This window comes from Rhipicephalus sanguineus, chromosome 1, assembly GCF_013339695.2.
Source record: "Rhipicephalus sanguineus isolate Rsan-2018 chromosome 1, BIME_Rsan_1.4, whole genome shotgun sequence".
Taxonomy (NCBI): Eukaryota; Metazoa; Arthropoda; class Arachnida; order Ixodida; family Ixodidae; genus Rhipicephalus; species Rhipicephalus sanguineus.
In genome coordinates this window covers 34,007,325-34,023,388 of record NC_051176.1, presented here as the reverse complement: position 1 = coordinate 34,023,388, position 16,064 = coordinate 34,007,325, and the positions used below count along the sequence as shown (strand labels likewise).

Genomic DNA, 16,064 nt, shown 5'->3' with positions numbered 1-16,064 from the left:
ACGGCGGCAGTCATCTTCCTGTCCACCTTATGGGTTATATATGGGCATTTAAACCTAGGAGTGTTAGTCGGCGCCGATCGCAGCCATGGAGGCGAGTGTGGAACACTCTTTTTCTGTCTTTTTGGCGTCACGTAGCGCGTGATCTTTTTACGAGCTCGCAGCTAACCAATAATCCCTCGCATACTACCATAAAAGAAGAATATGTCATAAAAGAAGCATTTAACGAACAGAAGATATCTTGGCGTACACTGTTAAAACGAGCCATCATTTTGACAGCGACCTCTTTATCTTTTTTTGACGAGCCGTCGGCGTCAAATGGGAAAGACGGCGACTCTCTTGTCAACGAGCGAGCGGAGAGAAAGAGAGACGAGAGAAAAATGAGAGAGAAAGTTCCAGCGCGCCTCGGTTGGCTACCGTACGTCACGTGACACGTTGCTCTCTCAGTGGTTACCTCTCCAAGAAAAAGAGTGGAGGAGGCAGAGCGGCAGAGGCAGAGCCGCCACCGCGCCGGAGAGAGAGAGAAAGAGCCGAGAGAGCGGGTACTGCTGGTACGCCGGTACATTCCAACGTGTTTCTTCGATCTTTGTGCGTGCTTCTTCCATGTCGGTTTGGTGCGCCATTTTTTTTTTTTTTTTTTTTTTTTAGACGCTGCGCCGTGCTCCCTATAGGGCTGCAGAAATTAGGCGTCTCATTCTTCCTCTAATCACACAATCAATCAATCATTTTGTCTTTTTTTGCGTGGCGTGCGAGTGCCTGTGCAACGCGCGTGTGTGCTTTGGAGCTGCAGCCTCAACTCGAGTGCACGTGTAAAGGTGAGTGTACTGTTCTACTTATATACTACTTTCGCCTGTTTACACCTTCGGCTGTGCACTGTTTAACAAGGCACTTCGTTTGCGTGTAGCAAAGTAAGCTCTAGTTTTCGCGCGTTGTGGAGGCGACTCCCATCGCTCGTCTGTTCTGCTTTTTGCGGTATGCATTCGAGCGATGTGCTTTCGCACCGAGGCTGAACCACGTGCAGCAATTTTCAAGCATCAGCTTGCATCTAGTGTGATAAAAGAAGAAAAAAAAATGAATAAAAATGTTCCAGTGAAAAAAAAAAAAAAGCTCAAACGTACGAGGAATATTGGCGCGCGTTTTTGAGTAGAGTGCACTTTTCGCGCACTTTCGATGGCGATTGAAAGTGGTTAAAACGGTGCGAGGACTGGGATCGAGTGGAGGAACTCTAGTGCGCCATGTACGGCCGAGTACGTTCAGAGCACTTGAAAAAAATGCTTATTAGGGTCCTCAATTAGTATAAGACTTTATTTAGTTGTTTCTTTTTGCTTTTCATCTTTTCGTTGGTATACATGCGCTAATGCTGATCATGATCATCTGCAACTCTGACGACTTGCATAATGTGGATGCTATAGTCGCTAATTCGTAAAAGTACACGTCAACTATAAATTAATAGTTTTTTTTTTTGTATTGTAGTGTGGCTTAAAACTGCATTTCTTGTGCAATTTACTCTCTCTGTTTCTTGATCTTTTCCCGGCAAAGGATGCAGACGTTGGTATCCGATAGCGATTGGCCAGCTCTATTCTGATTCACGAATCGCAATCGAAAGTGACCTTGTAACATGCGAACGGGAGCAGGGGCGTAGCCAGAAATTTTTTCAGGGGTAGGGGGGAGGGCGCACCGCCTTCATTTCGGTGGTTGGGGGCACCTCCTTGAAATGGTCATTTTTCGCTCTGTATGCAAAAGAATTTCGGGGAGGGCACGGGCCCGGTGTGCCACCCCCTGGCTACGCCACTGAACGGGAGCGCTGAAGCATTGCGAAAAAAAAAAAAAAAGACCAAGACGCGAAAGACGGAGTTTGTATTGAGAAGCATTACACCAAGAGCATCCACGCGCGTGCCCCGACGTTGAATTTTTTCATAGAAAATTTAAAAGTGCCGCCTATCAAACGAGCAGCTGTCACTGCGTAAAAATGGAGAAACTGGATTAAATTGCAATGTTCTCGACATGTGTAAGGATTTAAAACACAGCAGGGTGAGGAGGAGGCTAAGGGATTTGTCAAGTGCTTGCAAGTTAGTATGCAAGTTACTGCATGTAACTATCGAATGGATGTGATTGACTGACTGCTAATCGCTCCAATCATTTCAGGTTCACAGGACAGGTCTGAAAGGTCAACGTCAATCATATTTGGCCGTGGATATCACTGCAACTTTGGCACTCGACCAAGCGAGGTATGTACTCAGTATCTCGGAATTTTTTTTTTTCTGCGTGTTTTAACATTGCTGAGGACATGTGTGTGTCATTTGTAAAGAAAGACCAGACCCTAAATGGGGTCTTCTGAATTAGTACCTCAAGTTTAATGTGCAGGCCAACTGCCTACATGCACCCACGCCACAGCTGCGACGTATTGCCCCACTGTCAGCGCATAAGCCTTCTGGCATAGGTGTATATCAACCTCAAGCATACTTGGCTGTGGATGTCACTGCAACTTTAACACTCCATGAAGCGACGTATGTATTGAATATCTCTGGAATTAATTGTCTCCGTGTTTTAAAATTTCTGAGGACACGTGTGTCGTTTGTAAAGACAAATCAGACCCTAAATAGGGTCCTCTGAACTAATACCTCAAATTTAATGTGCAGGCCTACTCACCCCATGCACCCAAGCCACAGCTGCAACATATTGCCTCGTCAGCGAAGTCAGCTCATAGGCGCATACTTCTAAAGTATATTTCATGGAAACACATCTCAATGTCATGATTTCTTGTCACATTTGCGAGACTGCAGTGCAGAACTTGTACAAATATGAGAGACACTACAGAGTTCATTCAAATGTTCATAATGTTAATGTAGCATGTGTAAATCAGGGCTGCTCGAAACATTTCAAAACATTTAATGCACTGCGTGTGCTTGTTTCACGCAGTCATTTTGGAGATGATGTTGCTTCTGTGTCATCTGGACAAGAATTTAGATGTCCTCATATATTTCGTGATGTCAAGTTTTCTTTTTTTTTTTTTAAAGAGGTTGGGCACGTTAAGAAGCATATTTCTTCTAGTGTTGCCACTGCCTGTTGTTTTGTAAACTGTAAAAAAGTGTTTTCAAGTGCAAAATCATTCACGTCTCATGTAAGTTGCTTTCATGGCAGCATTGTGTGTCCAAGACAGAGTGTGACACAATGTGAGGAAGATCTTGCAGCACCTAGCAGTGTAGGCCAAGATTTCACCAGTGTTGATGTTTAACAAGTTTCAGGGCATGATAATGAGGTTTGTAAAAGTGGACAGCTGCCACAAGTGTGCATGTAGCCTATACTGGAACTTAGTGGTCTAGATGCGATTCATGGCAGAGCTCCTGAAGTGAAGCAAAATGACCTTGCAGAATTACGGTTTAGAGTATGTGTTTATCCCTCTACATTATGAGCAGCTATTTCTGTTACTAGAAATAATACACGGTTTGTTTGTGCAACTGTGGGCTCTTTTTACATTTTATATTTGTTATTACCCTCCATGCTTACTTGGGAACATTATGCATCAGAGCATATACATGTAGCTAGTTCAGTATGCGACAAATATGGTCACATTTGCTGCTCAGCATTTCTATCTGGTGTCCTTTGATTTCATCATACAGTGTCTCTCACACAATGCAGCATAGTTTATACATTTCCGGCGTTTCACATCTGAAACCCAAATATGTGATTGGCATAGTTTATGGCGCATGGATTTATTCTGTCATTCTCTTTTTGTTTACTCCAGGTACATTGGACAGATCAACCGGACCAAAAGGCGGGGTAAAGGAAAAGGCAGCGGAATAGGACCAAGGGTGCTCAGCCTTATCAAAGCGCTTTGAATAATAAATGTGCAAGTATTGACAAAAGCTTTCGATGCATATTTTATTAGGTACTACCCATGTCGAGTGATGGTCGCATGGTGAGGTACACCACTCTACAGTTCATAGTGATACAGAATACACTTCATCTCTTGGGCCATCATACTAACAATGCAGCTGCATTTCATGTTGAGAGTCTCTTGTCCCCTCGCAGAGAAAATGCTACATTGATGGTCTCATAATAGCATTGACAAAAAGACGTACAGGTCGGTTGTATTTTGAGTTCACGAAAAAGATGTCAAAATGAAAGAACACCGTCATTTGCAAATGACGGTGAAATGTGATCAATCTGACAGGTCGGTTGTGTTTTGAGTTCATGAAAAAGACATCAAAATGAAAGAACACCGTCATTTGCAAATGACGACCTTCAGTTATTTTGATAGTTACATTGTATCAATTTGACGGTTTGCTTGTATTTTGAATTGACGGGAAAGACATCAAAATGATAAAATATTACCATCATTTGAAAATGACGGCCTGCCATCATTTTGACGGCCATATGCTTGGAAATAGAGCTGCCAAGATTTTCCCGTCATTTTGACAAAATTTTTTTTACAGTGTACCGTATATATTTCTTCCCGCTATGTTTATTCAAATAGATTTTAAAACCATTAATGCTTTCTTAGCTGTCCTTTTGAACGACACACAATACTTTGGTCTTTTTATTTCTTACCACCTGTTTACAGGAATATGTCTTTTGTAACGTGCTGCCAAAATAAGCTCTCGGCTTTATGCTTACTTTTAACTGCCTGCGCCATTTCTGCGGCTGTTTGATTATTTTATATTAAATAATAATAATTATATCTATGGTTCAACGCCCCCAAAACCACCATATGATTCTGTGGGACGGCGTAGTGGAGGGGTCCGGAAATTTGGACCACCTCGGGTTGTTTAACGTGCCCCTAAATCTAAGCACACAGGCCTGAAACTATTCCACCTCCATCGAAAATGCAGCCGCCGCGGCCGGAATTCGATCCCGCGACCTTTGGTTCGATTTTTTATATTCCACTCGAGTTTATTGCTTTGTCAAGGCGATGTTGAGTACAGATGTACAATTATACAATTATACGAGTGTGCCTGGAGTATACAGTAACGAAAATTCTGCTTACTACTTCGTAAAATAGCGAAGTTTAGTTTCCATTATACTTACGGAAATCATTATGAACCATCTTGAAGATTTTAGGAAGAAGATTCGAGAAGCATTGTTATATCAAATGCACCGCTTTTCTCATGAGCGTCCGAACGAGCTGTTTTGTGATATTTTCCACAGTCAATGAGTTTTCTATTGTCTAGCCTCGGCAGGTAAGTTGATGATAATTTATTCCTAATTGTCATAGCTATTAGGTGCGCCGCCTGTATCGCGTTTCTGTTCTTATTCAATGTGATTGTTTGGTAACCGCACGTCTATTTCACTTAGATATGTACATACGTTTTCTTTTTTTAGGTCTGCTCGATTTTTTTGTTGTTAATAATGAGAGCTGTGAGTGGAAATAGTGTGAATAGTGGTGGTGTCCTGCGATGCTTTGTGCAACTATACAATAAGTTTGAGACGTTTCTGGGCTACACATCTTATGCCGTAAGAGAATAAATGTTAAAAGATTGCACTTAGTGAGTATGCCGCTAACTAGCATTTTACACCAGGAGATATTTAGAATATGAAAAGTCAGTGCAGTATTATGTACTCTACATATACACGATGCCTCACAAAAAAAGTCGTTACCAGCGTTGTTGCTGCTGCCGGGCGATCCAGTACAGCGGATAGGGTAATGCGTTTACGTACAAAGTGCTACACACCGGCATTTGGGCCATCGTGCGTGGGCTTCTTATTGAAGTGCTTGGAACGAGACGGCAACCCCCTAGCCGGTCGGCAAGCAGAGCAGCGACTCCCATCAGTTACGAAAACGATCAGCAAAACCCACTGACAGCGCAGCGTGTAAACAGCTGTCACGTTAAGCACCTAAAACAAACTCGATAAATTGTTTCGGAATCAAACTGATATACTTTCAGCAAGAAATACAAAGCTTGTGAGATACTACCAGACATCTCGTTCAAATGAAATAAAGTTGGTCGCAGTTAAGAAATTTTCAATGAAAACATTTTTGCGCATAGACATTTGATACTACAATATAGAGGGTTATCAGAATAAAGCGTTATGATTTTCTTAAAATTCACCGCGGGGAAGTACATGAAAACCACCTTTCCAAATAAGTTACGTATCTAGGGGGACACAAAGTGGGGTGGCAATTATCACTGACACCCGCCCAATTAACTAAGATTGCACAATGAACTTTTTACTGACTGCATTAAGGGGGCATGTTTGTATTGAAAAGTTCGATTCAGTCGTGTTCTGCACAGTTGCAATTGGCAGAATTGCTCTAGCATGTCCGTTCCCCTAGATATTCGGCCGCGAAGTTTAACTGCGGTTCGCATGATTATACGAGCGCAAGACAGAATATACAGATTGGCACAAAGCAACGTCCCGAAGTGCCGCGGAAGTTTCGTGCGGCATTTAGGCAAAGATAACGGTTACCCTTTTATTACCAGCTGGCGATATCGAGGAATGGCTGCGCCTCACATCATTTAGAAACTTTGCGCCGATTTCCGCTGTTTAGCGTGCGCAATCATTCCAACCGTAATTAAACTTTGCAGCTGGATGTATCGAGCACGGACATGCTAGAATTTTTTTCAAGTTGGCCTGTGTAGAAAAGAGACTGCCTCTGACTTTTCCATACAGAGATGTCCGCTCAGTGCAGCCAATAAAAAGTACATCGTTGCATCTTAACTGGGAGGCTGACAGCGATAATTACCATCTCACACTGCGTCCCCCTGACCACACAACGTATTTGCAGAGTGGGCATTGTACGAAAAACATCAAGGTTCACTTTGATCACTCTGTATAGATCTATGCGTATAATAAGAAATCTGCGGATGTATCGAAGTATCTTAAGATACAATTGCAAAGTATCGTATCGGATACAATAATTGCCGCAGTATCTTGTATCTGTATCTCTAATACTTCTTGCCCAAGTATCTTGTATCGTATAGCGATACAATTTCAATGTATCTTTGCCCAGGATAACACACCTGGGCAAGGAAAGGCCGAGTAAGAAACACAGCGGCGCCTTGACGGAAGGAAGGCGCTTCCCCTCGACTTGGCTAAGTCGAGGAGAAGCGTTGAGTGAAGGTGCGTTTAAGAATACGGGGGTTGGTGATATGTGACGTCACGATGACGTCACTACATGATAATTTTCTTGCATCACTTCCTGTTCACGCCGACGCCGATCGCCACTTTTCGTGCATGACGAGGCTTCCTATGGTTTCGCCTTAATAAAAATAGAAATACGAAAAATGTTATCAACGCCTCCTCAACAACTTTTCTAGTGTGTTATTTTTTGCTCTGCTCATTTCTACGTGTTCTTCTTTTCTATATTTTTTTACTGTGTAATCTGGTGATGTGCATAATAGACTCAGTCCTCGTAGATTCTTCGTCTCCGGTCTTGCGCTACAGCTCTTGTCACGAACTATTAATAGTGTCCGTTTCACAATGGCGCTGATCGTATCCAGCTTTTGTGGATGGATGGATGGATGCTATGAGCGTCCCCTTTATAACGGGGCGGTGACATGTCTGCCACCAGGCTCGAAGGATAAAACAGAAAAAAATAAAAAAACTTCCTTGTTTCATGTTGTCCTAATGCCTTATCTACATTGATTAAATCTATGTTATTATAACAAAAAATATAAATTCACAGTCCATCCCTCTGCCTCTTAAGGCAGAATAACCTTTTTTCCCCCAATTATTTATTTTTGTACTTTATCTCTACTTTTCTGCCACCAATACTCTAACCGTCTCTTACTTATTTCTATCGCGGGCGTGTTCAGCTTTCCATTGTTGTCCCTAAAACCCAAGGCTTCATGTAGACTCGTGCCCACACGTATACCTGGGTGAATATCGCCACATTCAATCAGTACATGTTCCATCGTTTCCTTAGTTCCCCCGCAGCATGTACATAGTTCTTCTTCGTTACTGAATCTCGCTTTATAACTACGCGTTCTAAGGCAGCCCGACCTTGCTTCAAACAGTAAAGCGCTTCCCCTTGAATTATCATAAAACCTTTCCCTCCTTATTTCGTTTTTTCCTTTTCGGTAGTTACTCAGAGCCGGCTTCTTTTCCATCGCTGTCATCCAATAAGTCCTCTCCGCCTCTCTGACCTTCCGCTTAATGCTCCTTGTTGTCATATCGCCCGCACTGCCAGCCGTATATTTACTGGTGAGCCTCCTAGTTCTTTTTCTCCACTGCGTGTCAACGCTTTTTCTATACAAATACCTGAAAACCTTCTCTGCCCATCTACTCTTCTTCATTTTCCTCAGCCTCTCTTCGAATCTCATTTTGCTCTGCGCTTCCCTCACTTCAAAGCCTGTCCATCCCATATCACCCTTCACCGCCTCATTTGTCGTCTTCCCGTGAGCGCCCAAGGCGAGGCGGCCCACCGTCCTTTGATTTACATCCATTCCTGATTGCACCTCTGACTTCATGCACACCACTGAGTTCCCAAATGTAAGCCCCGGAACCATGACACCCTTCCACAGCCCTCGAAGCACCTCGTACCTATTGTATCCCCATAAAGCTCTGTGCTTCATAATTGCAGCATTCCTCTTTCCCTTTGCTACCGATGCTTTCTCTTGTACCTCCATATATCTATCCCCCTCATTTACCCATACTCCGAGGTACTTGTACTCGCTTACCCTCGGTATTTTTTGGCCCTGTATTAAGACCGTATGGTCTCCGTGATCATTGAATATCATCAATCCACATTTGTTGCACTAAATCCTAGTCCCAGAGCCTCACACTCCCTTCCGCATATATCTGCCAGTCGCTGTATATCATCTTGACTGTCCGCAAATAAGACAATATCATCAGCATAAAATAGACCTGGAAGCCTCTGCTCAACCATCGCTCCGACCTGTTTGTGTGACAAATTAAATCCAATGTTGCTACCTTCTAGCGCTTTTTCCATCCTCGCCATGTACAGCATGAATAACAGCGGGGACAAAGGGCATCCCTGTCTCAGCCCCTTGCTAATTTCAACGCTGTCCTTGCTACTTATTCCTTCCCATTCTATACAAACTGTATTTTCTCGGTATATTTCTCTCAAAAGCTGTACACAGTCGTCACCTATGCCCACTTCCTTCAATATATCCCACAAAATTTCCTGATTAACGTTGTCATACGCCCCGGTGATATCTAGATAAGCTACGTATAAGGGCCTGTTTTCTATTTTAGATATTTCTATACACTGGGTAAGAACAAATAGATTATCGTCTAACCGCCTGTCGATTCGAAATCCATTCTGAAGTTCTCCCAAATATCATTTTGTTCTACCCACGCTTCTATTTTTAATTTTACTGCCTGCATCGCCAACCTGTATAGCACCGATGTAATTGTTAGGGGTCTATACGAGCGAATGTTATCTTTTTCTCCCTTGCCTTTATAGATTAAGTTCATTCTACTTTTTCGCCAACTGTCTGGTATTTCCCTCTCCTGTAAGCACTTTTCTATGGCTTTCAGCAGTGCTTCTTTAGTGTTATGTCCGAGTTCGTTAATGAGGCTGACGGGAACCCCATCTAAGCCCGGAGTAGTGCGCTTAGGAATTTTTCCTTCGGCCTTCTTCCAATTGAAATTCTCTAGTACTACATCTTCGTCGGTTGCACCCCTTTGCGTACTTTTACTCACCGGGGGAATCCCCTGGGGGACCTTTTTAAACGAATCGGCTGTTATCTTTCGAATGTAACCTAGCGCTTCATATCCTTCGAATTTATTTCCTCCTTCATCTACCATATGTTGTTGCATTGTGACAGACTTCCTACCCAGCGCTTTTAGGTGGCTCCAAAATATCCTAGGCGCGGCCTTCTTCTTTTCGCGAATCTCTGTCATCCAGCGTTCACTTTCACCTTTAATTTTTGCCTCGACTAATTTCTGCACAATGGATTTTTGCTCTAAATATATTTCCCATATTTGGTTAACTTCGTCCTGTGGCCGCTTCTCCTTTTTTGCCTGTCTGTGCTCCCGTGATGCCTGACGTCGCATCTCGATCGCTTCCCGGATTTCTTTGTTCCACCAACTTTTTGGCTTTTTCTTTCCTTTCCAACAAATAGTTTTCTTCTCTATTTCCATTTCTTTCGTGATTACATGTAGCAGCTCACTATACTTCCAGTCTTTGCCTGGTAGTTCGTCTACTTTTTCCTCGACTCTTGCGGCTATATTTGTTATTTGTTTGTCATTTAGATACGAGCTGCCAAACTTTGATTCTATGTTCTTATTTTCAGTTTTATATCCCATTTGTAATATTAGGCGTTTATGATCACTACCCAAGCTGTTAATGCCTTCTTCGTCTATTCTCATGTCTCTAAGTTTGTCATATATTCCTTCTGTCATGAGACAGTAATCAATGCTCGATTGCCTGTTTCCGACTTCCCACGTGATCTGCCCCTCACACTTAGGCCCCACGTTAACTATCTCAAGACTATGTTGCTCGCAGAGATCTAGCAATAACTTGCCATTGGTGTCTGAATATCCGTCAAGGTCATGAATGTGAGCGTTCATGTCCCCTAGAAGGATTATTTCGGCATCATGACCAAATTCTTTAATATCGGTGCTTATGCATTTCACTATCTCCAGATTCTTTTCTCTGCAGTTATTCCCCGTCCACAAGTAAGCTACACCTAGCCACGTTTTCTTTCCACCTACTGTGCCCGAAACCCATATGTGCTCTGAACACGTTTGTTTCACTCTCTCCCATTTTGTTCTGCTATGAATTAGCATTCCAACCCCCCCACCTCTCCTTTCTGATGTGATCCTGTTACATCCTTCCCAAACATAATTTTCAATATGTGGTGGCTCTTCCAAGTCTCTAAGGTGTGTTTCTGTAACCGCATAAACACCTATCTGTTCCTTGTTTAACTGTCTCTCAATCTCTAACCATTTTGACTTTTTTCTGCCACCCTGCATGTTAATGTAACTAATTGCAACACGCGCCTTCTCCCTTCTTTTACCTTTTCTCTGTTTTTTCGCTATACTACCTGTCAAAGAGTCCCCCTGGTTGTTTTCCTCATTACAAGCTACCTTGGGCACCGAAGGGCCCGCGTGCCCCCCAAAAAAGCTACTGCGCGTCCTGCAAGACGCCAACCCACCTCATGGCCAAGCCTCCTATCGAAGTGTATTCCGTCTCTTCGAAAACCACCCCACCTGTGCACCTCTCTGTTTATTTCCACTACCTCGATGCCTTTCTCTCGACTAATTCGCCATATCTCTTTGTTTGCGACGACAACCGCTCTTTGCAAGCTGATATTTCGCACTGGTACTTCCGGTATTGTGCATACCACTATCTGCACCTGAGGGGAAATGGCGCGCATGTCATCGACCCCTTTCGCCAATGTGGTCGCTAGTTCGGCTGATTCTTTACTCAAGACGTCGTTTAGACCTCCCGCGATTATCACGAGGTTACGTCCATTAGACTTAGTTGCGAGTTCTGCGCTAGCTTGTCTCATCACTGATCCCAGCCTATGTCCCGGGAACTTCCCTATTAAAACTCGTTTGTCGCCTCTCACCCTTTCCTCGATTGCTTCTGCGCATGTAGCTAAATTCGAGTCCCCGGCGATTATCACGTGATCCGACTTTTCTGCTGGACTCTCCCGCACCTGGCCACTGCCCCCGTTACTAGCGCGTGCTACTGCTGTTGTTTTGTCCCCTCCCGTTCCCAAGACTACTTCGCGGAAAGTGGGTCCTGTGACCCTTGCACCTGTCTTTTCCAAACCTGTTTCCCCCTTCGCGCCTACCACTGTCGGGGTCGATGCCCCCTTGTTGCCGCTGTCGCTTGCTACCTTTGCTGGCATGGCTACCTTTGCTAATCCCTCCTCGGCTGACTTAAGCCTTTCCGCCATAGCCATCGTTTTTTTCCCGCTCTGTCGCTACCGCTTTCTCCAGCTCGGAGATTCTCACCACGAGCTCATTCTGGGCGGCCATCATTATTTCCATTTTCGCCTCTAACTCGCATTGCTTACACTTGGCGTCAGCTGTCTCTGTCGTCTCATCCTCACAAACCTCTATTTTCCGCCCCATTCCGCATCCTGAACACTTTACGGTCTTTTTGACCATGGCTATAGATCGTTCACACGGTGGATTAGATACACTTAAAGCCAAATGATATCACAAAACTCCGCAAGTACGTTACACGTCAAAGCACCTGTGCACCTTTCAGCCACGTGGTGGCCGAACAAACAAATATTTAAAAAAAAAAAAACACCCGAGGCGACTGTCACACCACTTTGTACCAACAGTACACAGTTGTAAGCTCTATTAAGCTGCAATCTAGTGGATTAACTAAAAAAACAAGCTCGAATCATGCAAAAAAAAAAAAACACTTATCTGACGCTGTCATTCCGGAGCCCACGAAAAACACGTCCGTCCTCTAGCAGCCCAGTTTCCAAGATCACAGGATCACAGGACACAGGATCACAGGACACAGGATCACAGGACACAGGATCACAGGACACATCACAGCCAGCGCCCCTGGCGGCCCCGGCGCGAAGCTAGCGCGTTTTCAATGGAACTGGCGAGTTTTTCCCGAATAATTAAGTGTAGAGGGTGAATGTTGAAAAACGCAGACCACAGAGCGCTTCTGGGAACCTAAACGGACGAGAAGACTGCAGCGATCATGTTGCAGTTAGCTTCAGTTTTGTTCCCAGAGCAGTTAAAGATTGTACAATGGGAGTCTATGGAAACGGCGAAAAATGTGGCCTGTTTTTCGAGACAAAAACGGTCACTGTCGTAAAACTAAGCAAGTTATGGTAATGGTCAGGAAATCACATGTAGTCCTGACAATCAGCTTTCGTTTGAAGCTAATCTCAACTTGCCGCAATTGGCATAACATTGTTCCCTAACGCGTTTTATGAAGCACGGTCGTTCAAATGTTTGTGGTAAATTTATAAATCCTTGCTTACCACCGGCGCCAGGGCATCCACCGTGGCCGAGCGAGCTAATCGCTCAAGTTCAGAACGCGGCGTAACCGCGCCGTCATAGGTTCGATGCCTGGCGACGGATCAGAATTTTTTTTTCAGCCCGTGACTTAGTTCTGCAGCTTCGCACAGGATGTCGCCACCGAAACAAAGAAGAGCTTTCGTTTCGGTTTCGGTTCTTGACTGTAATCTTGAGCTGCTGCTTCTTTTTCTCTTTATTTTATGACTTTTTTAGTGCATGTTTAAACATTCCACGCGTATCACATCGTTCAGATCTACATTTGTAATTCTTACTTTACTATTTTATAAACGTCCTAAGGAACAGAACGCCCGATCAAGTTATGGTTAACAAAGCTCTTTCAAACTTTCGTACGCGTATTGTGGTGGAAACTTATTTCTCCCTTCTCAATGATGTCGTTACGATCTTCTCAGGCACCTACAATTCAGCAACGTAAAGGAAGCGAACTAAGCTTAGACAAGCGAGGCATAGTAATTCAATGACAAAGTTAGACGTTTTTGCAGTTGCTTTTTACTTTAGGGCTAACGCAAGTGATTGTCGTAATCTTAACGAACGAAGGGGAATTTTTCGAGCTTTTTTTTGTTAGACACTACTAATGAAACCAACAGATAGTTAAGCCAATCAAAGAATATGAATAATTATTTGTTCTTTTTCAAACACAGTGCAATGATTTCACCCTAACTTAAATGAAATCAAAATCGCTATCTCGACAAGCTTACCCTTCTATATGCTGCGCTCTGAACTCGAAGAGACTGTGCGAAATCCCCTTTCCTACCTGGAGTAGCTGTGTCCCCTTGCAGCACCATTTTGTAGAGTTACGCGAGACGGCATCTGAGTTAGCTGCCTGCAGCTTTACTTCGTTTGTTGCTATCGCACTCATTGCATCGTCCTTGCGGTGAAACTGGGATTTTTATTCATCTCTTGTCATATCTATCGCCGTACGTGAACAGAAAAAAAACCAGCATGCATGCCTTCTCCTTTAACATCACATAGCACTGTGCGCTGCATCGGATAGGTCCGTGTGATATGACGTGTGTGGATCAAAGCTCTCGGGAAGTCCATGGACTGGTGCTCCTAGTTACAAAACGAAAATCCTGTGATTCAGCAGCTTTTCGCACGCACTCGCAGCCCACCTCAACGTACCGCAATAAGATGCCATTTTAAACATCTGTAAATGAAAATGTGCGCAGCATGTACTGGTTGCGTAAGGCTGGAACCGAAAGCGGAGCTAGCGTTCGACCTAGCTTCTTCTAAGGTTTTGCTAGTAATACCAAGCTATTGCTAGAGGTGCAAAGTTTTTGCTAGTATAGTATTATAGGATATGGCTAGGCTTGGATAATCTATTCTTCATGGGTTTCGGTCGGTTCCCCAGACTACGCACTTGATGCATGGTTCTGAAGGGGAAATGTCGCGTCACTAGTAGTTACGTGATGGGATCTTAGTCACGTGAGAGAGAAAGTACATCTTTATTAGAGTCCAGTGCGGACGCTGAGGTTGCCCCGCGCTACCCGGTTGTTCCGAAGTTTTTGGCGCCAACACGTCACGTGAATAGTTACCTGACGTTACGGGATTTTAGTGGCGAGACTAATTACTTGACTTTACGTGATTTTTAGTCACGTGGCTAGTTGTTACGTGATTGTAGTCACATAAGTAGATGTGCGATGTTACGTCATTTTGGTCACGCGACAATTGCAGGCCTGGTGTACAAAAAATTGTAGTCGCAGGAAACAACAACCCATCATCGATATACATATATTTTACGATTACGAGAAATTCACTTTCGTTGCTCGAAAGAGCAAGTGAAGCTGCACTGGTGCATTTTTATGAAGTTTCAAAATTGTTTGGGCTTCTACGATTTTTTCTGGAATTTTTTGTATGCTTCATTTGCTCTATTCTTTTTTCTTTCCTGGTGAAGAGCGCATATATATTGCTGTAAGTTTGAAAATATAGTCAGATTTAAGTTCAGCGCTGTGTGTGTTTTCCAATGTCGTCCTCGTTCCTTGCGCTGTGAAACATCGAATTATGGTCTACAGCGCATTTTTGCAAACAGAAAGCAGCTGTTTTCACTTTTGCATTCCGTTCCTGCTCTTTGGAAGGTGGGGACACTTGTAAGGAGCGTTGCAAGGAGAGTTTGACGGTAGTATCTTTATAATAGCTATCGTATCACGGGCTAGCCGCCGCGCGCTGTGGCTGAATGGGTTGATCATCCGTGCTGGCTGTTTGCGCGCAATCGCTGGGGCCTTGGTTCGAAGCCGGATGCGGTTTTTTCTTTTTTTGTCTCTCTCAGAATTGCTTATATTTGCCGCGGTGGTACAGCGGTTACGGTGCTCGGCTGCTGACCCAAAGGGCACAGGTTTGATGGCGGCTCCAGCATTTTTGAACGAGGCGAAAATGCTAGAGGCTCGTGTACTTGGTTTTAGATGCACGTTACGAACTTGAAGTGGTCGAAATTTCCGCAGCCCTCCTCTACGGCATGCCTCATAAACATATTATGGTTTGGGCACGTAGAACTTCAGCAATTATTATTACTAGTACAACGCTGTTGAAGATTTAGTTGCTTGTTTTTTTCGCTGGAGCATTGCAACCAAGATATTTGCTGCAGTTTCGGTTTCGCTTTTGGAAATGGAGCAAGTAAACTTCTAATGTTTTATTTTTTATTACCACACAACTTATTACTTAATAACGAAGAAAAGGAACCCAGATTTTAGTTAACCTCAACCGACCGGGGCCACCTAGGAGTCCAGAGGCCAGGCCCGTAGCTAGGGGGTATGTCCCAAGGGCCCGCCTCCCCTCCCAAAAGTTTGACGGAGGCGGTGTTTTACTGACAAGAATAATGAGAATAGGTGTTTCTCTCAAACTGTCAAAGCCTTCAGCAAGTGCCCCATCCCTTTACCCCCCCCCCCCCTTCGCTGACCGCCGCAGGCCGGCGGCGGGGAGCGGTGTGCACGGAACAAACGGCGAAACGGTAGGCAAGCAGACTCGGAAGCGAGCGCGGCCGCGCGCTCGCGCGCTCGTTGCCACAGCAACGACGGAGAGATCTTCAACCGGCTGCTTTGCTGCTGGCTTGCGTTTGCTTTCTTGAATTCTCGGCACTCGCCACTTTCCTATGAAGAATGCTGTCTCACGCTCATAACGTGCATGCCATTTGTGACCTGGAA

General features: G+C 44.2%; 1 long non-coding RNA gene across 1 annotated transcript; it reads left to right on the top strand.

Moving 5' to 3' along the window:
* The first annotated feature begins 722 nt into the window (after nt 1-722).
* On the top strand, nt 723-3,852 carry LOC125757828 (uncharacterized). The gene is made up of 3 exons (XR_007415545.1): nt 723-812; nt 2,143-2,225; nt 3,743-3,852. It is a non-coding gene; the product is annotated as an uncharacterized LOC125757828 (long non-coding RNA).
* Nucleotides 3,853-16,064: the final 12,212 nt, after the last annotated feature.